We start from the raw sequence: 26,953 nt of genomic DNA, 5'->3' as shown, positions 1-26,953 counted from the left end.
TTACTACAGATTTGCCCATGCTCATTTTATTTTTTTTTTAATTTTATTACTGAACTTTTCTGATTATTTCAATGAAATATTACTTAATCAGATGAACTTCTCTGTATTTCATTAACTCTATAAGGTTTGGATAATCATAGTTCTTTCCTTCTGAACATCAGATCAGAACACTACCTTTCCAGACAAGATAAATATGGGAATATGACTTCTCCCAAAGATGCCGCAGAACTCTTCATTTCTGTTTTCACTCAAAATAAAGGAAACAACAGCATTACTCTCTGAAATACACCTAGTCCTTCAAAAATACACTATATATGGTGACTGTCAGCCCTGACTATCCCCATTTTATTTCTCATTTGTTTCTCTGCACTAATTAAATCCTTCTTTACTAATCATCCAGTAATATGCTCTGCTTGACCAGATTCCTTAAACCTGTCCTTTTTTTAATTTTTGTTTTTTTTCTCCCTACCAGCCAGCCATCAGCCTTTCCCCATCAATGCTAACCCATTTATTCCCTGTCATTCTCAGTGTAGCCACTGGCTTGGGTAAAAATCAACTGGATGGAGCATCATCCAATCAGGGATGAAAGTTCTTAAATGCTTTGGCCATCTGAGGGCTATCATCCATCTGTGACTCCCCTTCACAGACCATTCTGATTAGCAGCTCAAGTGACCAAATAAAGAGAAGTTCTCAGCACTGATTCTACTCAGCCCATACTGCTGTGACTTCTCCTGGCCTGTCTAGGGCTTAGCTAGAAGTGCCCATTCATTTGAACAGCTGGGTCATTTGTCATTAAGCTCTAAATCCACCTACCCCCTGTACACTGACACAATTGCCTCTGTCCCCATGAGGGCCTCCTAATATCATACCTGTGCATTTGTATTCCCACACATAAGTAGAGAGAACTACCATTATCAGCTTGAAATCACTAAATCCATGTCCTTAGTTTCTGACTGTTTTGTCTTTTTAAAATTTTCTTGGTCCCCTCAGACCTCATTTTTACCCTCATGGCCCTCATTGCCCAATATCACTGCTGGGTTTACCAGCCATTCTCCTACCCCCTCAAACTTACTCCAGTGTTGCTGGGGCCATTCATGGATCTTAAGAGCATCATGGGTGCTTGGCTATCTTTACGTCCGTCCATTTTTTTCACTCTGTCACCTGGATCACTTACTGAACTCAGGTTGGCTGGGCTGCAGTCACAGCTTTATCCTTTACCACAAAGTGGCCCTAGCTGTATCTTTTTTGTTGTCAAATATCCACTTGCTGGTGGCAATCAACCAACAGGAGCACTGCATCCCCCCTGAATAAGTGAGATGGTATCAGCTATTCATTCTCACCATCCCCTATCCAGCTCCTCTAACACCTGAGCCACAAATCAATCTCATATCACCTGGGTAATAGTCAGGGCTTTACTGCTCTATACCTTGGAGTCAGGTTATTACAGTTAGACTCCAGCCTCTTACATATGTCAGAAATATATTTCTCACAATAAATTTTATCTCTTAAATTTGGAAAAAACAATCTGCTTCCCACAATAAGTCTCATCTCTTAAATTTGGAATGAATTTCACATTAATTCCCCTTTTAAAACAAACTCATTTGATCCAGAAGGCTTTATCCCAATAACCCTCTTCCATTCCTTGCTAAAATATCAAAACATCTGGTTTGGAAACAACTGCTTACTCACTTAAACAAATACATGCTATTATTAATCATTCAGGGCTTGGCTTTGGAAGGGTCTTTTATCTTGCTGGTATAAAAATATTACATTTGTGTGACTGTGTGCTTATCTTGCTAGAAGCTGCATTGTGCCTGACTGTGATTGCTTCTTAAACAATCTGGAAATATGGAGCTGATATAAGTATATTTTTTGCCCATGATGTAACTGTTTCAGTGATTCTTAACAGTAATGGCCTGTTTTATTTATTTTCTTGACTGAATTTTTACTTATCTGTCTGCATTTATATATTTGCTTGAGCTCTGTCTGAATTTTTGTTTCCTGATCTTTGCTATTCTAAGGCATTTGGCACAGGACTTTAGCTTGAGCTAACTGGTTTCACAAAAGGGGTCCTTTACAGCTCTCTGGGGCAGCAAGGAGTTTAAAGTGAACCAATTCCAGGGTGGAACTACTGGTTAAACAGCTTTTCTGTTATCTGATTGCCTCATGGCTTGATTTTGGAATGGTCTGAGAGTACTTGCATATTTATTTGATGACACTGTGGGCAGCTCCTAATAGCCTTGCTGTTGGTCAAACTACCATTTGTATTAACAGTAACATTACACAGTAAGATTGGACACCCTTTGTTAAGGGCCTTAAAGTAGCTGATAAAGAGTTTGCTGGTGGCAGTAATAACTACCTTGTAGTCTGGGCAGTAGGGGCATAACTAGTAAACCTGGGCCAGCCTTTCCCAGGGGTGTGTGTGTGTGTGTGTGTGTGTGTGTGTGTGTGTGTGTGTGTGTGTGTGTGTGTGTGTGTGTGTGTGTGTATTAAACAAATCTCCAAGAGTGTTGTGTTAGCTACTTGGGCAGGGACATAAAGCTTTGGTTGGACAGAGAGGGTGCTGGAGGTCTTGGCTTGGCCACTCAGCTGAGATCTCAACTCTATGCCAGTGGGGAGTCTTACTGGGGATCTGGAGAAAGAGGGAGAAACCAGCATCAGACTGACTGTGGTCTCTGTGTGCTCTTAAGGGAAATTGTACTTGATGCAGAGTGCTGCATCTGGAAATACTGTGTGTAACTTGTCATCCTCCCAATGTATGACCCCCACTGGTGCTAGTGGTGAGGATTGAGGCTCCTTGATTACTGTTGCCAGTAGTGGGTGTCACAAGGCCTTCATCACATATGTCCGCAAACTCAAAGGAAGCACCCAAATCTGCTCAGAACTGGTGGTTAAGGACACCACATATACAAATGCCATTGATATAGCCAACTTGCTGACTGACACATTCAGCAAAAACTTCACCCCTCTGTCCCCCATCAGTAAATCAGGACATACATAGTACCTGCCCCCTTCCCTTTATATCTAGGGAACAGGTCATCACTGATCTCTCAAGGGCAAAAAATACAGCCTCCATGGGACCCAATAACATCCCAGGCTGCATCCTACAGGAACTCGGGCAGGAACTTGCAGCACCATTAGGGGCCCTATTCAACCAAAGGTTGAGTGCTGGCTTTGTCACAGCTGAGGGGAGGACAGCCACTGTCATTCCTTTGCACAAAAGTGGAGCGTCCACCAATTTGTGAAATTATAGACCCATCAGCCTAACTAGCGTGATCTGCAACGGATTATCATGGGCCTCATTAACAAGGACATTGGCAACCTCCAAATACTTGTTCCCACACAGTTTGGCTTTGTCAGGGGGAGGTGATGTCTGTTAAATTTGGTCGACTTCTTTGAGACAGTCACAAAAGCCATGGATGGGGGAAGATGGTGCACATTGCCTACCTTGACCTGGCCAAAGCCTTCAACACCATTCCCCACTCGGGCATAATAGATAAACTCTCTCAACTAATCATCGATCCATATGTTACCAGATGGGTAGCAAACTGTCTAACTGATAGAGCCCACCTACTCAAAACAGGGGAAGCCACCTCAAGCAGTAGACCCGTAATGAGCGGTTTACCCCAGGGATCTGTCTTGGGGCCTCTGTTATTTTGGATATACTTTTCTGAGGTACAGTCCAAAACCAGTGGGCTATTGTCTGACCAAGTTTGCAGATGAGTGCAAGCTGGGTACTGTCATCAATTCTCCTAGTGATGTGGACATGCTCCAAGAGGGTCTCACCCAAACAAATGACTGGTGCCAGAAATGTGGCCTCAAGCATCATCATCCCCTTTGGGGAGAGTGATGTCCCCAGAAATTATCACATTAATAACATCCTAAGCATGCAATCAATCATGAGGGATTTGGGCACCCATGTTGATAGCAACCTGGCTTTTGACCACCATGTTGCTTCTGTTGTATAGAAAGCTTTCTACATGGTCCACCTCATAATTAAAGGTATCTCATCCAGGAACAAGGAAGACATAACATCCCTGTATTCTTCCCTTATAAGGCCCATTATTGAATACAATGCACTTTTGGCATGTACCTCGCAAAGCACATGCAGCAGCTGGAGAGACCACAGAGGTTTCTCACCAGGAGAATCCCAGGCTTCAAACATTTACTATACACAGATAGGCTAAAAGCCCTGTCCCTCTACTCAGTTTCATACAGACTCCTCAGGAGTGACCTCTGTCTGCCATAAAAAGCAATCTCAGACCCCACCTTGATGGGACTGCTGCATATCCACAACTCAAGCTCCACTCGAGTAACCCATATGCACGACTTCAACCTGGTCTGTGACATCAATAGGATTAAATCTCTTGGTGGGAAAGATTTGTGTCCCAGATACTTCTCATCTGTGGACTAGACTCCCTGTCCATGTCAAGCAGAGTACCTAATTATCATTTTTTTAAGCACAACCTGGATAACTGGATGGGAAACAGAAAATACACCCCTAGGATTCCACCTGTGTCCCTGCTGGACAGGGCCATCAGATCTTGACTTGTCTAAACATAGGCTAAACTCTTGGCTAGGCTTATAAGGGCCTCAGGACCATTAGCCTAGTAACTTCCTATGATCCTATGATTCACAACATGGATTCAAATACAACGTAATTATTATCATAGGATTTAGATGCATTACAGACTTCATATATATATATATATATATATATATATATATATATATATATATATATATATATATATATATATATATATGCACTTTTCATGCATTTTAAGAAAAAAAAACTTCAAATCAGTGGTACCTGTACCATATCCTGCAGATAACTGAATAGCTGTCTTCAAAACAGACCTTTCCATGCAGCTTTAGAACTTATTCTGCAGCTAAAATACTGAATTGTGGGGCACCACATGATACCCATTTTCAGTGCACTCCTCAGCACCTACTTATAAATGACCTTACTGCCATATTACATGCTTCTCACCTGCACAAGTACTCCTTCAGTCACCCACAGAGTATAGCAACAGCTCAAGAGTGTTTGCCTAGTATTACTGACAGGTGCTACACAACATAAGTAATCGTACATGTTAAGCCTGACTTTGTGCTTCAGGTGATGGTGCCCTAACTGTGACTCATGTGGCAGGGGTACAATAAGTAATCATACATGCTAAGCCTGACTATGTGGTGCAGGGTGATGGGGCCCTAACTGTGACTCATGTGGCAGGGATACAATAAGTAATTGTACATGCTAAGCCTGACTATGTGTTGCAGGGCGATGGGGCCCTAACTGTGACTCATGTAGCAGGGGTACAATAAGTAATAGTACATGTTAAGCCTGACTGTGTAGTGCAGGGTGATGATGCCTTAACTGTGACTCATGTAGCAGGGGTACAGTAAGTAACTGTACATGCTAAGCCTGACTATGTGGTGCAGGACGATGGTCCTCTAACTGTGACTCATGTGGCAGAGGTATAACAAGTAATTGTACATGCTAAGCCTGACTATGTGGTCTAGGGTGATGGGGCCCTAACTGTGACTCATGTGGCAGAGGTACAATAAGTAATCATACATGCTAAGCCTATGTGGTCCAAGGTGATGGGGCCTAACTGTAACTCATGTGGCAGAAGTACATATACTAAGTAATTGTACATGCTAAGCCTGACGATGTGGTGTAGGGTAATGGTGCTCTAACTGTGAATCATGTAACAGTGGTACAATAAGTAATCATACATACTAAGCCTGACTATGTGGTGCAGGGAGATGGTGCCCTAACTGTGACTCATATGGCAGGAGTACAATAAGTAATAGTACATGTTAAGCCTGACTATGTGGTGCAGGGTAATGGTGCCCTAAATGTGACTCATGTAGCGGGGGTACTATAAGTAATCATACATGCTAAGCCTGACTTTGTGGTGCAGGGCAATGGTCCTCTAACTGTGACTCATGTGGCAGAGGTATAACAAGTAATCATACATGCTAAGCCTGACTATGTGGTCTAGGGTGATGGGGCCCTAACTGTGACTCATGTGGCAGAGGTACAATAAGTAATCATACATGCTAAGCCCATGTGGTCCAGGGTGATGGGGTGTAACTGTAACTCATGTGGCAGGGGTACATATACTAAGTAATCATACATGCTAAGCCTGACTATGTGGTGCAGGGAGATGGTGCCCTAAATGTGACTCATGTGGCAGGGGTACAATAAGTAATAGTACATGTTAAGCCTGACTATGTGGTGCATTGTGATGGTGCCCTAACTGTGACTCATGTAGCGGGGGTACTATAAGTAATCATACATGCTAAGCCTGACTATGTGGTGCAGGGCGATGGTGCCCTAACTGTGACTCATGTGGCAGGGGTACAATAAGTAATAGTACATGTTAAGCCTGACTGTGTAGTGCAGGGCGATGATGCCTTAACTGTGACTCATGTAGCAGGGGTACAATAAGTAATTGTACATGCTAAGCCTGACTATGTGGTGCAGAGCGATGGTCCTCTAACTGTGACTCATGTGGCAGAGGTATAACAAGTAATTGTACATGCTAAGCCTGACTATGTGGTCTAGGGTGATGGGGCCCTAACTGTGACTCATGTGGCAGAGGTACAATAAGTAATCATACATGCTAAGCCTATGTGGTCCAGGGTGATGGGGCCTAATTGTAACTCATGTGGCAGGGGTACATATACTAAGTAATTGTACATGCTAAGCCTGACTATGTGGTGTAGGGCAATGGTGCTCTAACTGTGAATCATGTAGCAGGGGTACAATAAGTAATCATACATGCTAAGCCTGACTATGTGGTGCAGGGAGATGGTGCCCTAACTGTGACTCATGTGGCAGGGGTACAATAAGTAATAGTACATGTTAAGCCTGGCTATGTGGTGCAGGGTAATGGTGCCCTAACTGTGACTCATGTAGCGGGGGTACTATAAGTAATCATACATGCTAAGCCTGACTATGTGGTGCAGGGAGATGGTGCCCTAACTGTGACTTATGTGGCAGGGTTACAATAAGTAATAGTACATGTTAAACCTGGCTATGTGGTGCAGGGTAATGGTGCCCTAACTGTGACTCATGTAGTGGGGGTACTATAAGTAATCATACATGCTAAGCCTGACTATGTGGTGCAGGGCGATGGTGCCCTAACTGTGACTCATGTGGCAGGGGTACAATAAGTAATAGTACATGTTAAGCCTGACTATGTGGTGCAGGGTAATGGTGCCCTAACTGTGACTCTTATGGCAGGGGTACAATAAGTAATAGTACATGTTAAGCCTGACTATGTGGTGCAGGGTAATGGTGCCCTAACTGTGACTCATATGGCAGGGGTTCATATAGTTGCCATGATACCAGAAGAGCCAGGCAAGGGATGGAGAGGGGTGAAGGGAAATGGTCCACTCATCTCTGTTTGGGGAGAGGGGGTTCTTGCAGGTGCTCAAGGAAGACATGGGGAAATGCAATTTTGCTGGTGCTGACTAGGGAAACTACTTCCCTTGCTTTACAGTTGGGGGAAGAGATGCTTGCTGGCAATGTCCTTTTTGGAGGTGAGGGATGACAAGCATTGTCAGCCCCAGTGTCTGGTTCCCTTCCCCTGCCTGAGCCCATTATGCATGGGGAATGATAGAGTATAAAGTAAAAACCCTTAAATCATCCCTGATGGCTGTCAGATTATTGGCCCCTACAATTTGACAGTCACACTGATGATAAGGAATGACTGGGCTAATAAGCCAGTAGGGGAGTGATAAGCCACATACAGTGGGAGGCATATCTTTCAAAAAAATCATAAATACTAACAAATAAGACAATAGCACATTGGTGGACTGTTAACAACATGTTTTATTTTTTTTCCCAGCCGGATAATTCAGTTTAGTCCCACATCTGAAAAATAGTGCACATAAGTGAATTAATTGGTGACCATCCAAACTACCTGTGTGTGTGTGTGTGTGTGTGTGTGTGTGTGTGTGTGTGTGTGTGTGTGTGTGTGTGTGTGTGTGTGTGTGTGTGGGGGGGGGGGCATCCTCCAATAAGATAGTCCCTCATACTTGACTGCTTTCTGTTTTGGTAACTGAAAAACATAATCCCACATTTGAACCTTTTCTAGCCTATATTTTGTTACTGAAAGCGTGACAAAATGTCTTTGCAAACAATATGATATGAAATGATTTTGTTATGATATAACATGCTTTCTTTTCTTTTAATTTTCAGAAAAGAAAGGATATAGGAGCCGTAAGTATTGCATTTATATGTCTACAACAATTCTGTTGTTTATTTTCTTAACTTCTTTTTTCACTAATTGCTTTTCGTAAAGCAATTGGCCTTCCTTCACCTGCAGTCCAAGGGAGCTGGTGTCATCACAGCACAAAAGAAGGGTGTGAAAATTGAAATCAAGTTGCTAAAATATGCATTATTCTAGATGAGTATAGCTTAGTGGCCACTATTCAGTAAATTGTGGTCAGCATGCAGATCTCTGTACTGTGAAGGGCAGCTCATAATAAAAAGAAAAAGGCTACTATGAAAACCACAAGCTTTAAAACTACGAACAATAAAAAAGAAGCTACTGTGAAAATTCACGCTTTTGAACTTCCAATACATGGTCACAGATTCACATTTTATTTATTTATTTATTTATTTGACATTTGTTGACTGGGATAGTCCAACTGGGACAGAGCCCATTTTGAGTGGAGGCCAGGGGAGAAAAGTTCCAGTATATAGTAAAATAATACAGGAATTCAAATATTCATCAATTTACATAATAATCAATAAAAGAATACAAGAATAGTCAAACACAAATTTTACTAAATACACAGAGTACTGATAGTTTCATAAAAATAGGAAGGGCAGTGAGAGGTATAATACTGATACAGTTAGATGACAGCTTAAAGTTGTAATGGAGTTAGAGCAGATAGAGGGTAGTTGAGGGTGATGTAAGTAGGATAAGTGAGGGGAGTGGGATCTGGGGGGGTTAGAGAGTTAGTGAAGAGGGGTGATAATGAGTTAATGGATTTGCGGATTAGCAATAGTGAGAGTCCTAGTATGAAATAGGGGGCCTGCGAGGAGTTGGGAAAGGTAATATATATACTGTCAAGAGTTAGGTAGGAGAGAGCAGGTCATGAGGTAAAAGGTAAGGGGTGACCGGAAGATGTGAGGGGAAGAGGGGGTTTGATAGGTAATAGGGAGGGAGGAAGAGATGAATAGTAAGCTAATGAAGGGAAGGTGAGAGAGGTATGAAGAGACCAAGATGTGTACTAGGTTAAAGGGGGGAGGTTACAGGGGCAAGTAGTGAGGTGGGTAAGGTAGTGTTTAAGAGAGATTTTAAAAGTAAGAGTCTGGGATAGGCTTCTTAGAGTCAAGGGAAGCTTGTTCCAGAGGATGGCCGGAGAGCAGCTATATAAGTTCTGTCCTGCACATTTGTTAGGTTTGTAAATTTGTAGCAGATGTTGATCTGAGCTCTAGTGAACAGAGACTAGGACAAGAAATTGGTTTGTTGAGAATGGAGTGAATAATAAGAAGTTGGGTATATTTGAGATGGTTTGGAAAATCAAGCCAGTGTAGTGACTTGAGGGCAAGACAGTGGTAGGATTTGTAAGGTAAGTTTGCAGCAAATCTAGCCACTTTGTTGTAGGTAGATTCAAGTTTAGAGAGATGTGTAGACTGCAGGTTGGTATAGATTTGTGTGCTATAAAATATATTAGGGAGGAGAAAGGCATTGGCAAGAGTTATTTTAGTTTCAGGAGTGAGAAATGTTTTATTTCTATAAAGAAGACTAAGCTTTTGATGGGTTTTCTTTATACTGTGATGTATGTGAAAGTCAAATTTCAGTTGGTCATCTATGATTAATTCAAGGAGCTTGTTATGAGATGGGATTTTGGGAGAAAAAGTGGCAATTTTGTTTTTTTTGATGGTTTGGAAAATCAAGCCAGTGTAGTGACTTGAGGGCAAGACAGTGGTAGGATTTGTAAGGTAAGTTTGCAGCAAATCTAGCCACTTTGTTGTAGGTAGATTCAAGTTTAGAGAGATGTGTAGACTGCAGGTTGGTATAGATTTGTGTGCTATAAAATATATTAGGGAGGAGATAGGCATTGGCAAGAGTTATTTTAGTTTCAGGAGTGAGAAATGTTTTATTTCTATAAAGAAGACTAAGCTTTTGATGGGTTTTCTTTATACTGTGATGTATGTGAAAGTCAAATTTCAGTTGGTCATCTATGATTAATTCAAGGAGCTTGTTATGAGATGGGATTTTGGGAGAAAAAGTGGCAATTTTGTTTTTTTTGGGGGTTAAGTATAAGAAGGTGTTGAGTTAGTCAAGTTTTGGTGTGGTTAAAAGATGTTTGTGTGTGAGGGTTTGTAGTTCAGTTGGATTATCAGCTATAGATATGATGGGTAGAGACATCTGCATACTGTATGAGAGATGACTGGGGACAGGAGTTGTGGCGTTCATTAGTAAAGATGCTAAAAAGGAAACATTTGTTTATTAATCAGATGCCAGCATTTACCGATTTCTGTTTTATTTATTTATGTTTATGTTATGTTTATTTATGTTTGTGAGAGAGTTATAGTTTTCATAGACAGTTCATGAGTTGTGTATAGATTTCAAAGGTGACCTTGATTTTAAAAAGACTATAGAACATTTATAGCCAAAGTAAGAAAGGGTTACCTGAATGGCTGGTGATAAGGATAAATTATTATAAGGCACAGGTGAGTGTTAGCACTCAGGCAGTGTCCAATAACAGATAAACAAGACGCTGAAAAAGGGCCTTTTGGCTCAGTCAGACACTCCCAGTTAACAAATGTAAAATAAAATAATAATAATAAATAATCTTCTCTGCATACATTAGCAAAGGCAAAAATCAAGCAATCAAATCAAACAAGGGATAGCAAAATGACACAGGAGGCCATGTGAGAAGAGACCCAAAAGCAGATGCATCAGATACACGAATAAGGGTTTGTTAATACTAGTGACGCAGAAAGAGGAAATAACATTCTGTGACTCATATTATAAAACATTTCTTGAAAGTTAATCTTAGGTTTTGGAATGTGAAAAATTGCTCCATCTTTGTGATGGGAAATAGATAAGCTGCAGTGTAGTTTAGTAGAGTGACAGACTGAACAAGAAAAGAACTAACTATAATGACCCTTAAATAGTTATTCCATAGTCCACTTGTTAGAGTGGAACCAATCACCAAATAACAACAAAGGATATAGCTTCTAGAGTGGAACCAGTTACCAAATAACAACAAAGGATATATTTTTTAGAGTGGAACCAATCACCAAATAACAACAAAGGATATAGCTTCTAGAGTGGAACCAGTTACCAAATAACAACAAAGGATATATTTTTTAGAGTGGAACCAATCACCAAATAACAATAAAGGATATAGCTTCTCGACTGGAACCAATCACCAAATAACAATAAAGGATATAGCTTCTAGAGTGGAACCAATCAACAAATGACAACAAAGGATATAGCTTCTAGAGTGGAACCAATCACCAAATAACAAAAAAGGATATAGCTTCTTGAGTGGAGCCAGTCACCAAATAACAATAAAGGATATAGCTTCTTGACTGGAACCAAACACCAAATAACAATAAAGGATATAGCTTCTAGAGTGGAACCAATCATCAAATAACAACAAAGGATATAGCTTCTAGAGTGGAACCAATCACCAAATAACAATAAAGGATATAGCTTCTAGAGTGGAACCAATCATCAAATAACAACAAAGGATATAGCTTCTTGAATGGAACCAATCACCAAATAACAATAAAGGATATAGCTTCTAGAAATACAGGTTTTAAAAAACAATAGGATGACAGAGGTGATATTTTCATTGGAAAATGTGTCTTTACTGAAATTGGGTTGAACATATTCAGCTATAAATAAGATTTCATAAGATCATATGAAGTATATTTATAGTCAAAAGCACTCATCCTGATTTCAATAAAGGCAATTTTTTTATGATAATAACATCTCTGAAATCCTATTTTTTTTAAACTTTGCTTTTGTAAGTTATACCTTTTATTTCTGAAAGAAATGCAATGAAACTGAATTACTGCGACCTAATAATGAAAGAAATGGCCCTGGAAATCTTAGGGTGTTGGCTTCAACATCCTACTAACTTAAATATACTAACTCTGAGGTTGGAGAACACTAATCCGGTCAAGTAAATTGAATCCCACTTTTTGTAAGATACTGGAGACATTTACCTTGGAAACAAAACTTTGTTCATAGAGCTGCTCCTCCTAAATCTGTATATTCATCAATCCAACAGTTTAATCAGCAAATACTGATCAGATAACATTCCAACAACTGATAGCAGAAACAGATTACTGATGTTTGGCACCCAGGCTGAGACGCAGAGTAAATTCACTGATTCTGGTAGAGTATTAGATCTGACATGAATGATAAGCAGGAAGACAAAAAGAGAAAAGCAGAGGCAGGTTTTAAGTCTGCACAGAGAGGGAGACAGAACAGGGGTATAAACTGATTGCTCTGCATTAAATAGAAATGTTAAAGGCCTGACTTTTTACTCAGAGATGAATTAATGCAGCACATTTCAGTATTATGGGTGTCATTATGCACATCACCCACATGTTACAGGGGACACAAGCAGCAGAAGTGTGCAGAGTGAAACAACATTGGTTAGAAATGACTTCTAACTCATTTTGTGTAAGATGCTAAAAACTCTTAACACCTTAAAAGTGAACAGGGAACAAGGCGTTATGTAAACTGAGCATGTAGGTGTCCCAAGAACTACCAGTACAAACCTGCAGGGACACTTGGGGGGTGTCTGTACTTCTGATATTTCTGCTACTCACACGTACTGACCCTGGGATTGCTGCACCTTGGGATGAGGGTAATATTCTGTGTTAGTGCAGACCTGGACTTGGTATGTGCTCTCCTGCTCAAACTTGCACACACATTGTACTGAAGAATCACAGCTGTGTTCCTCTCAGTTTTAACAGAATCTCTCTTTTACTATTTATTGTTTATTAGCATTTGTTTACCAGGATAATCTGACTGGGCACAAGGCCCTTTTCCATCTGAGGACAGGGAGAAAAGCTCCATTCTAAATAAGTATGTTAGGTTTAGATAAGGTTACATTAAGATACAAGCTTTTAGATACAGGCAATTAGATTTTTTATACAAATAATATCATGCATTTAAAATCTCTGTGATTGTAGTCATATTATCAAAGAGGAAACATTAGGCCTAACAAGTTTGCTTGTTTAATGTCTGTATCAGCAATCACTGACTTTGCTTATGTCATATCCTGAAACCATATAAAGAAAATTCAAAGCAGATAGTGTGTGATAAGACAAGAGACACAATATAGTCCTTTCTGAGCATAAAATGCCATTTCACCTTGAGGTTGCTGTTACCCATGATTACATATTGATATAATGGGTAGTGTTATGGTTTCACAGCTCTGATCAGGAGTTTGAGCCTGTTTCTTGGTTGCAGTTTGAGTACCATTTGTGTGTCCTCCTCCTGTCTGTACGAGTCCTCCCCAAATATGCTGCTAAGTTTCAACTGCCCACTAAAAAGTGATGTCTGGGGAGACAGACTTTTTTTCTTTTCATGTGAAAAATTCACAAGGATCAGTCAGTTTACTCATTTAATTTAACAAATGAGTACATACAAATTTATTGATTTATTAGCATTTGTTTACTGGGAAAGTCTGACTGGGCCATGACAGGCCCCTTTACAGTAGAGGCCCAGGGAGAAAAGTGCCACAGTTAACACAGTTTACGATGCCATATAATAACAAGGCTATAACAGCAAGTGCTAACTACCACATCCAAAAAGAAAAAAAACAGAAGCGATAGAACCCATTAATCATTGTATTTAACAAAGGTAAAATATACCTAACCATGTTGTTGGTCTGGCAGTTTGTGTGGATTAAGGCTGTGTGCTGTTAACAAACTACTTTCTTTGGCACAGGGTTTGGTTCCCTCAGCTTTCATTTTTGTATCATGTGACCTTTAGCAAGTTAATTAACCAGATAATGCTTTATGGCGACTGGGAATTTGGGCCAGGCTCATAATTGGTCTCCTGGTCTGCATGGTTAGTAACTACTTATGAATCCAGTGTTACATGTTTCTGTCTTTTGGAACGCTAGTGAAGAACCATGGTTTCCTTTGTTCTGTTGCATATCTTACTGAATAGACACATTTTTTAGGCCATGCTACAGATATGCTTTACTCCAAATATTACCATAATTACAAAACTTTAGACAACTTTAGAAACTTTTCCGAAAAACAAATTAAAAAAGAAAAATTTTCATACTTCTCTGATACAGAATAAAAACACAAAAACAACCCCAGATTATTCTGGTCCTCCATAAAAAAATCTTCACCCAGCATGGTAAGTCTACCAGTCCAGCCCCTATGAACTTTAACAATAATGACAATATAGTGACACAATTCAACTCCTATTTCACTAACTCTGTTCTATCACTTATTAAACATAAGGACCAAACTCCCCTCTTAACTTCAGACGTTCCATGTAACAATGGTTATAATCTCTCTTTTAAAACTGTCCAAACCTCCACAATAAGAAAACTGCTCTCCAAATTAAAAGTAACAACCTTAGCAACAGATAAATTACTAGTAAATACCTAAAACAAGCAGGCGATACTCTTGCCTACTCTATTTCTATACTTATTAATCACAAAAAAACATGTCCCAGCTATATGGAAAATGCCCTATATCATTCCCTTAAAAAAAGATGAAAACCACATTTTCAAATTATAGACCTATATCAATCTTACCCCCATTCAAAATGCTAGAACAACTAGAACAATGCATTCACTCACAACTCATTAATTGTCTCACCAACAGAAACCTATTAACCAGTACACAATATGGTTGTTATCCCAATCACAGCACTATGACCACCCTCTTTAGCTTCTCCATCATCCAAAATAGAAATGAAGGTAAGTTAGTCTCTTCTCTTCATAGACCTACCTAAAGCCATTTGATACCATCTCCCATTCATAACTGCTCTCTGAATTATCCTCCCTTAGACTTAGTCATTCTTCCCTGTCATGATGTCATTGTTATCTAATTGGCTGGCAACAGGCAGCCAAATGGCTACAAGACACTTCCCTGTTATTACCAGTCACAGTAGCCATCACACAGGGATCAGTGTTGGGACTACTCTTATTCAATATCGTTACAGACAAATTACATATAGCAATTGACCTGGCCTCTGTTATACCAACAGCTCATGACTGGGTGTGGGTAATGCTGGATTTACCCACAGCTGGGGTGGTTTGGTCACCAGGGTGAAGCCTGAGTGGCCAAACAAAGCCAACTGCGGGTAAATTCAGCATTACCCACACCCAGTCATGGGTTATTGCTATTATACAATGACATTATGTAAGAAAAAAGTTACTTACTTTTCTTATAGAATGTCTTTGTATAATGGCATTGGGGTGCTCTTCTTGTATCATTGGGCTTTCTTGAAGGACTGTGCATGCATATGGGAATTAACTCATGCTTATGTAGTACATCAATGCTTTGGAAAGAAAGCAATGGAGAAAGGAAGGTCTCCATTGCTTTTTTTTAATTAAAAAAATTTAAATCTGGAACTATTCAGATGCATGAGAGAGATAGGACAGAAAAAAGGCAGGAAAGAATGCAATAATCAAGTCCACGTGTTTAGTTTGGCATAACATACCTGGTTTTCCTTGTATTTTCTCTGTCCTGTCTCTATCGCACCTGTTCATATGTCAAAGTTTATTCCATTTTTTTTAATTAAGAAAAATGGAAAGTTCTGTAGCAAATATTAATGGAAGAAAATCTGGGTGGCCAGACTTTCTTCTTTTGGTATATGCTCAATTTCACAAAGGGCACGTTAAGTGGGCAGATCAATCCGCATGCACATTTTTGAATGTTAATTGCCAGTCATTGTATAATGTGCAACAAGCAGCTGATTCCATACTCATCTGCTCTGCACAAACCCTTCTAAAACTGCAGGCAACCACTCAGTTCTCATTCAATGCAGTCGATTCCTGGCTCACAAAGTCCCACCAACTACTTAATCCTAACAAAACAAAACTAATGCTTTTCATAGGTTCATAAGTAGGTACTAGTCTATTGGCCCTAGGGCCTATATAAGCCCAGCCAAAAGGTACCCTGGCTTTCACCACCCAAGAATTTTTTTTTCCTGTGCCACTGTCGAGCAGAGCCACAGAAGTGATCCCCGGGCTGAATTTCCTATCTCCCATTCAATCATCAAGATTTTTCTTGAAGATTGCTAATGAGGAGCTTTGTTTGATATAGATAGGTAGTTTGTTCCAGAGTATGGGAAGTCTGTGGGACAGGAATCTATCCCGCCAGCATGTTCTGTTTATTGTGGTGACAAGGTTTAGGTCCCTAGAGCGTGTAGCTCATAGGGATTGGGATTTCTTTAAGTGGAGCATGTCTAAAAGCTCTGGGTTTGACATAGCTTTGTGTGTTAGGCAAAGATTGCCTCTGAGTAGGCGATACACGACGGAATAAAGCTGCAGTTGTTTGAGACGGTGTGCATAGGGCATCTGTTTGAGGCTGGTAATCCTCTTTGTGAGGTATTTCAGCAGCCTTTCCAGTTGTTGTAGATGTCTTGTGAGGTACATACCAAAAGGGGCAGTGTACTCTATAATGGGTCTAATGAGTGACAAGTAGAGGGGAACAATGACCTCTTTTTTCCTGGATGAGAAACCTTTTGTGATGTGGTGTGCCACGTAGAAGGATTTCCTGACTACTGTGGTGATGTGATTATCAAAGGAGAGACTACTGTCCACCTGTGTCCCAAGGTCTCTTATCACACTTTCAGTGTTAAGTAGACTACCACCTATGTGATAGTTCATGGGAACAGAGTTTTTATCAAAAGGAATGACAATGCACTTTTTGGCATTGAGCTTGAGGCCGTGGCTTTGACACCAGGCATCTGTCTCATTGAGGCCCTTTTGTAGGATGTCCACATCTTTTGGAGTTTTGATTATGGCTCCTAGTTTGCAGTCATCTGCGAACTTTGTTAGCCAAAGACCTTCTGTGTTAGCCAGTACTTTAGAGAAGTAGATACCAAACAGGAGAGGACCCAGGACTGAACCCTGTGGTACTCCACTTGTCACTGGTCTGAAGTTGGATTTGGAGTCTGCTACTTTCACAGTGTGGGTTCTGTCAGTGAGCCAGTTGGCAACCCATCTTGTGACATAGTGGAGTGGTATAACTGTCACTGTGCACCATTCAGTGGGTACATAGCGGCTATGACTGAACATGGTACTTAGGTGGGGTGCCAGTTCATTCTGTAGTTCATGTAGAACACAGCCTGGGATGTTGTCAGGTCCCATGGATGCTGTGTTCTTGGCTTTGGATAGTGTGTTTTTTACCTGTGCAGCCGTGATTACAGGAACTTTGCATTCTTCTGGTATAGAGATGGGCCCTTTAGGGAATGACAGGGGGGTAAAGTTAGCACTGAACCTATCTGTCAGGATGTTGGCAATATCAATTGGTTCTGTATATTTAGTGCCATTGTGCTGTAACTCAGAGCAGATCTGAGTGTTGCCATTGAGATTCTTGATATAGCTATAGAATGCTTTCTGGTTGTCTTTAGAGTCAGTGGCAATTTTGTTTTCGTAACTAGCTTTGGAGGATTTTATGAGTGATCTCAGCTTCTTACTGAGGCTGACCAGGGTGTTTCGCCAATCATGGGATTTTACTCTTTTTTGCAACAGTTTCTTTCTTCTGTTTGTTTATGGCAGGGGACCACCAGATTGGCTTCCTTTTTTTGGAGGATAGCATCTTGGTTCTGTTAGGGATTGCACGATCCATGCACATGTGTAAGTGCTTATAAAGTGCATTTGTGTAGGATTCAGCAGTCATACCTCTATTGTCCATCAGCATGGGTGTCGTGAAGTTTGCCACTTCTGTCTTAAGAAGCGTGAAGTTGGCTTTGGAGAAATTTTTTACTGTGGTTTCCCTAATGGGGGGTGGGGGAGGGATGTGGATATCTAGGGTGATTAGCTTGTGGTCGGATCTGATCAATGAGGAATTGACCTCTGGTGTGGAGTACCGGTTGCCCATGTTGGTAATAACCAGGTCTAGGATATTGCTGCCCCTGGTGGGGGTGTGGATAAGTTGATCCAAGGCATTGGAATTTATGAATTCCAGAAAACATTGAGCACAAGAGTTGGTACATGAGTAGTTTTCCCAGTTAATGGTGGGGTAGTTGAAATTGCCCATTATTAGAGTGTTAGGTTGTACCCTAATATTTTCCAGTGTATCAAGAAATGAGAAGTGGGAATCCTGGGGCATGGTGGGGGATCTGTAGAAAGCTACAATTTGGATTGCGGTCTTGCCCAGAGTTAGTTGCACTTGGATAATCTTGGATGCATTATGCTGAGCAACTAGCCTGGAGGTGTGGATATCCTTAATGAATATGGACACGCCTCCGCCTTTAGTGTTTCGGTCCAGGTTAGGTGGCCGAAAGGTGTGGTATGAATTATAGCCTGGTAATGCAGGGGTACTCTCTGGAGCCTTGAACCAGGTCTCAGTCACTGCACAGATCTTGATGTTCTCCATTTTAAGGAGTGTCTCTAGTGAGTGCATTTTGAGGTTTAGACTTCAAGCATTGAGTAGCAATACCCTCAGATTCTTCCTGCTTGTACCTGTTATGGTGGTGAATTTGTCATTTGAACCTTGCCTAAAAAAGGCACTATAGGGGTGGCTAGAGCCTTATCCAGTATCCGGAATCCCAGGGGCGACAGGTACAGGCCATCTCTGGCAAATCATAATGGTTTGTTGATCATGTCATCCCAGGCAGACAGATACTGGATCCCCTTAGAATGACACCAGAAGATTAGCCAATTGTTGAAGTCAATCATTTTGTCCTTGCACTGCGGTATCATTCTGGGTGATGGCAGGATGTTACTCAGGGCTAGGGTCATACCTGCCTGGGCTACAAGATCGGACAGCTTCTCCATATCCCTTTTCATGTAGTCCAGGGAGGTACGTCTCAGATCATTCACACCAACATGGACAATGACAGAGTCATATTTGTATTTGTTGTGGCGTGACCTGAGTGCTTGCATTATGTGGTGGATCCTGGCACCCGACAGGCAGCTGACAGTAACTTTCCCCTTGTTTAGCCTGCTGAGTGGAACATCAGTGTACCTAAATATAGAGTCACCTATGACTAGAGTGTTGGGTACGTTGTTATGCCTTATGGGCTGTGGTTGAGTGGCACACTGAGTTTGTGGGCTATGTGTCATTTGGGTTGTGTTGGGGGGTGGAGGTTGTTGTGTTTCTGTTTTGGAGGTCCCTGTTGCTTGGGCAGGTTTTTACTGAGAGCCTCCACGAATGTAGGTGTGTGTTTTGTTTTTTTATGTGTGTGTTTTGTTGGTGTAGGTTTTGAGGGACTATGTGCTGAGTGTGGTGTGGTGCAAGGGTTTACCTTCTCCTCTTGACTGTCTAGGCCAGTCTTAGGTGAAGAGACCTTTGCTTCCAGTTTGGCTATATAAGTGCATCTCTCACAGGTTGTAGTGTTGGGTGGTAGGAGGAGAGTGTTGTCTGTGTACATGAGGCAATTGCTGCATTGCCCCAAGATGCCCAGATTCATCAGGTAAACAGGAGAAGACACCATGAGCTGACCCTTAGGCATGCCTGGATAAGTCCTTATTTGTTAAGTACTAGAAACTATTTTCCTCTAGACAGTGAGGAAAGTTGAGTGCTGTAGTAATTTGTAGCTTATTGAGTGCTTACAATAAGTTTTGAACAAGTACTGAACTCAAAGAAACAGACTTGAGTGCTGAAACTAAAAAACTGGCTAGTTCTAAGAAACAAAATTAAGCTAGAAGGCTTCTCTCCAACACAGAAAGGCTTGGGGGCTTAGAAGCCCACATATAGTCCTGGACACAGCAAATCTGTATCCAGACTAGACTACCCACAGGAAAGACATGAAACAAGCTTAGATTTTTTTTAAGTGAAAAGAGAGAAAGGAGGAGCAGAAACTAAGCTGATTGGCCTTCTCAAATGTTCTCCCTGTATTAGGTAGAATGATGTAAAGACACTAGACTGAGAGGAGGGTCCCAGATCAAATTTACAGTAGGGGTGGGCAGCTGCAAAGCCATCAACTATAAGAACAGCATATCAATAGAGAGAGACAGGTTAAGAAACAAACTGCAGAAATGTTTCTCACAGCAGAAAAGCAGCAGTGAGCCTTTAAATGAAAGTTTTAAACAGCTAAAGGAGCCTCTAGAGAAAGTGTTTAACTGCAAACAAGTTATCAGAAACAAACAACCCAACAGATGGTTAATAAAAGTGGACAATTTCCAGTTAATACCTCACACACAGTGAAACTAGCTAGAAAAATATACAGTAGACAAAGTGCTATAAATAACTCGAAAAAATAAGCAAAAAAACAGGATACGTAATGTTATATATTATAGATCCGAGTTTGCTCAGTGCCCTTCTTTTGATTAGCTCAGTGTGAAATGGTAGAAACACTCACAAACTTAACTTCTTAGGTAACAGAAAGTTGAAACCTGAGGCAACTTTAAAAAAAAAAAAAAAGCTCAAAAGAACCAATGAGGTGCTTAGTCTAAGCTGTAGTCCAGGTGACCTCAGTCAGCCAATGACCTTAAACAATTCTCTCTCACTGAAATGCCTGATGGCTTTGGCTAAACCAAGATGTCCTTGAACATGTGCTCAGACACACAGCCTCCAAAAACACTAGGCCCAAACACAAGCCTGAGTATGGACAATGCTACAAATATCCACACTACTTAGAAACAAACTGCAGAAATGTTTCTCACAGCAGAAAAGCAGCAGTGAGCCTTTAAATGAAAGTTTTAAACAGATAAAGGAGCCTCTAGAGAAAGCTTTTAACTGCAAACAAGTTATCAGAATCAAACAACCCAACAGAAGCTTAATAAAAGTGGACAATTTCCAGTTAATACCTCACACACAGTGAAACTAGCTAGAAAAATATACAGTAGACAAAGTGCTATAAAATAACTAAAAAAATAAGCAAAAAAACAGGAAATTTAATGTTATATATTATAGATCCGAGTTTGCTCAGTGTCCTTCTTTCAATTAGCTCAGTGTGAAATGGCAGAAATACTCACAAACTTAACTTCTTAGGTAACAGAAAGTTGAAACCTGAGACAACTTAAAAAAAAAAAAGCTCAAAAGAACCAATGAGGTGCTTAGTCTAAGCTGTAGCCCAGGTGACCTCAGTCAGCCAATAACCTTAAACAATTCTCACTCACTGAAATGCCTGATGGCTTTGGCTAGTTTAATAACTACAAATATGCTGAACTAAAATCATCCTTCCAAATATTCTACTCCAATAACACCAAATTTGAAATAGTGTCTCCAAGAAATCAACTAGGTATGCAATCTGATGAAAAACTTAAGATCAGCCTACATTTATCACAATCTATTAAAACCTCATATGAAACTTGGGTCTGTCAATAGGATTAAGCCATATCCTACTAACTGTATAAGAAAATCAATAGCTAGAACATATTTGCTCTAAGCACTACAGGTCGCCTCACTAATTCTTACTAATGTAAACAAAACTGACAAACTAAAACTTGAAAAATGCTAGAATAAAATAGCTAAATTTGCTACAAACACCCCACAGAGATCCCACCACTGCATTGTGCTAGGAAAACTGGACTGGCTATAACTACCCCATTATTTAACATTTTTTCAACTAGTTAATGCTCAGAAACATCTCTACATGTCAGAAAAATGCCCCTCACTCCAAAATACACTCCAGTTCTACTCTAGTAGCAGATACTTTTGATCTTATAACAAGTTCATTTTGTTTGTAAGTAAATCATCCAGTAATGTTGGGGACTCTCTCTACTCCAGTTACATTTCAAAACTATGGAATTTTATCCCTCACCCAAAGAGACAAACTACCAATTTTCAAAACTGAGCTTAACAACACGTACACCTGGATGTGTTCTTGCTGCACACCTGGCTAAGTACCATCTGTTATTTGTCCACTAAAATACATGGCACACAAAATTTGCTTTATATTAATTTTACTCCCCCTCATCTCCCGCTTCCCTTATCTGTGTTACCACCCCACATCTCCACTTCATTTATCAATGTTACTTCCACACACCCCTGTCCCATTTCTATGTTATTTCCTCACATTTCCCTCTGTCTAATCTATGTTACTCCCCACATCCCCTTCCCTTATCTATGTTTCTCCCCTTCATCTCGACTTTCCCTTATGTCTGTTAATCCCATCTCCCACTTCCCTTATCTATGTTACTCCCCTACATCACCCCCTTCCCTTCCCTATGTTACTCCACCACATCTTCTCTTCCCTTATCTATGCTACTCATCACATTTCCCTGTTCCATTATCTATGTTACTCACTCATATCTTCCGCTTCTCTTATCCATGTTACTCCCATACATCACCCCTTCCCTTATTTATGTTACTCCCCAACATCTCCCCTTCCCTTATGTGTTACTCCCCACATCCCCGTTCACCTCCCTGTATTACTCACCCACATATCAATCTGGAAGTTGTGACTCTGTTTTTTCAGTAGGTCCCCACCCACCCTCCTTGTTTTTGTTTTGGTGTTAATCTTGGTGGCTTTGAAACTGCCCACCCCTCTTGTAAATTTGCACTTGGATACTCCTCCTGGGCCCATCTCATTTGCTCACTCAAAAAAAAAAAAAATGTTATCTGCTTTTACTGTATTTGTGTTTCTTCCTACTTTATTCTGCTTTTGCGTCATCTTAAAAGTACTCAATTGTATTTATTACTGCATGGTGTAACTCATTCTAAGCCTTTTAGTTTAAGCACTTGTGCTTCAGACCAGTTGTTTTACATTAAGAAGGTTTGTGGACTGCACTGTAGTGGCAGAACAGGTAGCTTACATCCTTCTAAGTTGGGAACTGCTGATTGAGGGCTCAGTGTCTGTCATTCTAAAAGTGTATTAATTCTGGTTTAAGCACTTGGGCTTCAGGCCAGTTATTTTACATTAAGAGGGTCCGTGGTCTGCACTCGTGTGGGAGGAGAGGCTGGACTCTGCCCTTCTGAGCTTGGAATTTCTGGTTAAAGGCTTATAGTGCCTGCATATTTGAACTGCTTCTTACTGAAATTGGTACACCTTGTTTGCTGTAGCATAGACTAGATCCAGGACTGCTGAATCTAGCTTTGTTTGTATAACTTGAGCACTAATCCAGGCATTTTTAAAGTATTCAATTGTATTTATTACTGCTTGGTAGTAACTTGATTAAAATGTAGCTATCATTCTAAGTCTTTTGGATTAAGCACTTGGGCTTCAGACCAGTTGTTTTACATTAGGAAGGTTTGTGGCCTGCACTGTGGTGGCAGGACAGGTAGCTTACATCCTTCTAAGTTGGGAACTGCTGATTGAGGGCTCAGTGTCTGTTATTCTACAAGTGTATTAGTTCTGGTTTAAGCACTTGGGATTCAGGCCAGTTATTTTACATTAAGAAGGTTCGTGGTCTGCACTCTTGTGGGAGGAGAGGCTGGACTCTGCCCTTCTGAGCTGGGAATTTCTGGTTAAAGGCTTATAGTGCCTGCATATTTGAACTGTTTCTTACTGAAATTGGTACACCTTGTTTGCTGTAGCATAGACTAGATCCAGGCCTGCTGAATCTTGCTTTGTTTGTATGCTTGTTGTTGTTTGCTTGTTATTTCCCTGAAAGGCTAATTCCACCTAAAACACGGCTTTTCAGGGCTTCTGTGGATCCCTAGTGATATCTGCATTGCTTACTGTACTTATTTCCTTGTTTCACTTGAAAGAAAGTTACTATTTGTCGTTTTTGCATTTAAGTTACCTGTAACACATTGCATTTAAGTTACCTGGCACTTGCTCACTAAAGCAATTATATAAGTCAGCACTAAAAAAATTAAAAGCACTACATCCTCACAAACTCCCCTTGAGTACCTTGTTCCCCATTGGCCCTTTTTTTTCAATTATAAAGAAATTCCCAGTACTATTCTAGCATGTCCAAAGGTCAGTTGTCAATCTCCTCTCCGGTCCAGCTGGTGAATCTGGGAATCTTGAGGCAATGTTACAACTGCCTCATGTACACAGACAACCCTCTCCTCCTCCCAACAAATTCCAGCACACATGTGAGAGATGCAACCATATAGCTAAACTGGAGGCTAAGCTCTCTCAACTCAGTACTGGCGTAACCAGTCAGGAGGAGAAGGAAACCACACTCACTACAATTCCAGTCTCACATAGACCTACCAAGACAGCAAACCAAACACATAAACACACAAAAACATACTCGGAGGCTCTAAATAAAAATCTGCCTAAGCAGCAGAGACCTCCATAGCAGACACCCAAGCAACCGCTACCCCAAAACAAAACACATGCAACACATAGCTCACAAAGCCAGTGTGCCGAACAGTCACAGCCCTTAAGGCTAAACAACACACCTGATACACTTGTAATAGGTGACACTATCGTCAGGCACACTGGCGTCCCGCTCACCAGGCTGAACAAGGAGAAGGGCATCGTGAGCTGCCTGTCAGGCGCTAGGATCCACCAAATAACACAAGCACTCAGGTCACTCCAAGGCAAGTACAAATATGACTCAGTCATTGTCCATGCTGGTGTGAATGACCTGAGACGTACCTCCCCGGACTACATGAAAAGAGACATAGAGGAGCTCTCTGAGCATGTAGCCCAGGCTGGTATGACCCTGACCTTGAGTAGCATCTTACCCTCACCAAGAATGATGCCACAATATGAAGACAAGATGATCAATTTCAACAATTGGCTTAAGTATTGGTGTCATTCAAAGGGGATCCAATGCCTGTCAGCCTGGGATGACATGCTCAACAAGCCACGATGCTTCACTTGGGACGGCTTGCACCTGTCACCCCTGGGCTTTTGGATATTGGCAAAGGCTCTTGCTACTCCCATAGTGCCTTTTTTAGGCAAGGCTCAAAAGACAAACCCACCTACATAGGTATCACAAGGGATAAGAAACTAAGAGTAATGCTACTCAACGCCAGAAGTCTAAACCTCAAGATGCACGCACTTGAAACTCCCCTTAGCATGGAGAACATCGATATCTCTGCAGTAACAAAAACATGGTTCAAGGCTCCCGAGAGCACCCCAGCACTACCAGGTTATACCTCATACCATGCTTTTCGTCCCCAAAACATGGACCGAACCACAAAAGGAGGGGGAGTATCAATATCCGTCAAAGATACCCACACCTCCAGGTTGAAGCATCAGAGACTATCCATGTGCAACTAAAAGTGGGTAAAACTGCCTTCCAGTTTATAGCCTACTACAGACTACCCTCCCAAACCCAGGAACCCCACTCGGCCTTGTTAAGAACACTGGAAAATATGAAGGTCTCTCCAAACACCATTATATTGGGCGACTTCAACCACCCAAACATAGACTGGGAGCATTACTCTAGCTCCAACACCCTAGCCCAAAGGTTCCTAGAATTTATAAACTGAAATGCTATGGAACAACTTGTTACCACTCCCACAAGAGGGGAAAACATACTGGACCTGATCATCACCAACATGGGGACTCTATGCTCCAGACCAGAAGTGTATCCCTCACTGGTAAGATCAGACCATAAACTAATCTCACTGGATATTCACATCCCGACCCCACCCCCTGCCCAGAAAACCACAGTGAAAAACTTCTTTAAAGCAAATTTCACACTCCTCAAAACCGAGGTGGAATCCTTCAAAGCCCCCGGGCCTGTGGAAAATACGGCCCAGACCACAGAATCCTTTATAAACCCATTCTATGAACACCTTCAGGAATGCATGGATCATGCAATCCCAAATAAAACCAAGACCCAATCCTCCAAAGGCAGACGTCCTGTCTGGTGGACCCCAGCCATAAACAAACTATACAATAGAAGGAGGAAGCTACTACATGATAGAGCAAAATCCCAGAAAGGGAAGGCATCTCTGATCAGTATTAGCAAAAAACTACGGGCACTCATAAAATCGTCTAAGGCCAGCTTCGAGAGAAAAATTGCACAGGACACTAAGGATAATCACAAGACTTTCTTTAGTTATGTTAAGAACCTGGGTGGGAATTCCCAGATATGCTCAGAATTAGTCCAAAATGACAAAAAATACACCGAACCCACAGACATTGCCAACATCCTAGCTGACAGGTTCAGCGCAAACCACCCCCCACCAAAAGGGCAAATATCTATCCCAGCAGAGTGCTGCCCCCCTGACATCTCAGATGCTCAGGTAAGAGCCACCCTCTCCAAAACAAAAAACACAGCATCAATGGGACCAGACGGTGTCCCGGGCTGCGTCCTACATGAACTCCAAGGAGAGTTAAACCCAAACATAAAACTACTGTTCAATCTCAGCCTTACTACAGGCTATGTACCCAAAGAGTGGCGTACAGCAACAGTGATCCCTCTCCACAAAGGTGGTGCCTCAACGGATCCTGGAAACTATCGCCCCATAAGCCTGACTAGCTTGATCTGCAAAGCTATGGAAAGGATCATCATGGACCTCATAAATAAAGATATTGGGGACCTACAGACACTGGATCCTACCCAGTTCAGCTTTGTTAAGGGCAGATCCTGCCTCTTAAACCTGGTCGATTTCTTTGAAACAGTCACCAAGGCCATTGACGAGGGAAGGTGGTCCACACAGCCTACCTGGACCTTGCAAAAGCCTTCGATACAATACCCCACTCAGGCATTATAGATAAGCTCACCAGCTTAAATATAAACCCCTATGTCACTAGATGGGTTGCAAACTGGCTCAAGGACAGAACCCACATGGTTAGAATTGCTGGAGCCATGTCAGACTCCAAACCAGTTACAAGTGGCATCCCACAAGGCTCAGTCCTGGGACCTCTCTTGTTCGGTATATATTTCTCGGAGGTACAGGCCAACACGGAAGGACTGTGGCTGACCAAGTTCGCAGATGACTGCAAACTGG

This window comes from Protopterus annectens, chromosome 8.part0 (genome assembly GCF_019279795.1).
Source record: "Protopterus annectens isolate FY-2018-M chromosome 8.part0, PAN1.0, whole genome shotgun sequence".
NCBI classification, from domain to species: Eukaryota; Metazoa; Chordata; order Ceratodontiformes; family Protopteridae; genus Protopterus; species Protopterus annectens.
Note: the sequence above shows the minus strand (reverse complement) of the source record.